This window comes from Mus caroli, chromosome 11 (assembly GCF_900094665.2).
Source record: "Mus caroli chromosome 11, CAROLI_EIJ_v1.1, whole genome shotgun sequence".
NCBI lineage: Eukaryota > Metazoa > Chordata > Mammalia > Rodentia > Muridae > Mus > Mus caroli.
Window position 1 is genome coordinate 6858575 of NC_034580.1, and position 1867 is coordinate 6860441.

Here is a 1867-nt window from a genome sequence, read left to right on the forward strand (position 1 = left end):
AGACCAGGCTGGCCTCGAACTCAGAAATCCACCTGCCTCTGCCTCCCGAGTGCTGGGATTAAAGGTGTGCGTCACCACGCCCAGCCAACAAAAATTTTTTTGTTGATTCTTTGTGAATTTCACATCATGTATCCTAATCCCACTCATTTCCCCATCTCTTAGTATCTACCCTTACCCTAGTTCCTCCTTACAAAATGAATACAAAAACTAAAAACAAACAAAACCAAAACCCATAAAATAAAAATTCTCACCAAGGAAGCTGCAGTGTGGCCTGGTGTTTCAGACAGTATACCCTTTTGCCCAAACAACTTTACTTGGAAATGGAAGTTGAATTGGTCCTCCCACCTATTCCATTCACCTGGGTCGTCCTCTTATACCTGTGCCAAAGACCAGCTTTCTAGCTTTTCCCAGGCAAGGGGCATGAGCAGCTCTTTCACTCTCATGCCCTTAGGAGGGGGGGGGGTTGATCTCTTGTGCTCATGTCACCAGGGCAAGCTTACTGGGCTGCCTAGGAAAGATGAGGGGTTAGGCTCTCCCAAGTGCTATAGCTGGTGAGGGGCAAGGCCAGCACTTCTGTTCTGCCGGTGCCCATGTGGGAAGGGGATACATCTCTTTGGCACCCAAGACACTTCAAAGCTGACAAGGGAAGGGGCTAGGTCTCCCAATTTCATGACCTCAGGCCCATCTCATCCAGGTGTCCCCCATACAGGAGACGTAATGACCGTCATTTCCCGAGTGCTGCTGTCTGTAAAGTACAGACAGAGTCAGCTCTCCCACGTCATTATCTCAACTTATCCTCCATATAGCTGAGAGTGATAATCTGTGCCACCATACCTGGTGTGATGCTGTATTTTTAAGCCATTCATCTATTTACAAGCATTTCAGTTGATTGCATATAACTTAGGTATATATAACTTAGGTAAATAGTGCTACAATGAACATGGGCATGTGTACATTTTAAATTAGAACATTTTATTTCCTTTGGATATATAAGGCTAGGTGTTAAATTGTTGGATTACATGCTTGCTCAGGTTTTAGCATTGAGTTTTTTGTCTGTTTCTTTCTTCTTAGGTACTCTCATGTTTCCTATGATGACTATGCTAATTCACATCCTTACACACAAAGCATGATTTCACCTATCTCTTAATGATTCATTCCAGCATTTGTAACTTTATCTTTGTAACAATAGCCATGTGAAGTGGGGTTAGATGAGATTCCATTATGTTTTCACTTTGAGGGGGATTGTCAACTGTGTATGTTCTTTTTTATTTGTTCTTTTATTTTTGGAATTATAAGTATGTAATAAAATAACATATCATTTTCGTCTCCCTTTTTTCCACTAAATCCTTAACTTCAAAAAATATATTTGCTGGCTTTTGTGAATCTTTTAAGAAGTAGCTATCCTGGTTATTTAAGCATTCTTGTTTCAATTATTAATTTTATTATTTGTGTGTGTGTGTGTGTGTGTGTGTGTGTGTGTGTATCACGTTCATATACTCTCTGTGAAGGTCTAAACTGGGCTTCAGATTCTTAGATCTAACTAGAGTAATAGGCATTTGTGAGACATTCAGTGTGCGTTCTGTGAACTGAACTCAGCTCTTCTGGAAGAGCAACAGGTCCTCTTCAGCCCTTTTCCACATTCTCTCATAGCACTTTTTTCAAAGTTTTCCAAACTTATGAACTCTGGACTTTAGATTCTTGCCAAATAATCCATTTGTGTATTTCTCCCATTCTAGATATTGTCCTTTCACTGTTTCCTTTTTCTTTTTTTCTTTTTTTTTTAAATTAGGTATTTTCTTCATTTACATTTCTAATGCTATCCCAAAAGTCCCCCATACCCTCCCCCCACTCCCCTACCCACCCACTC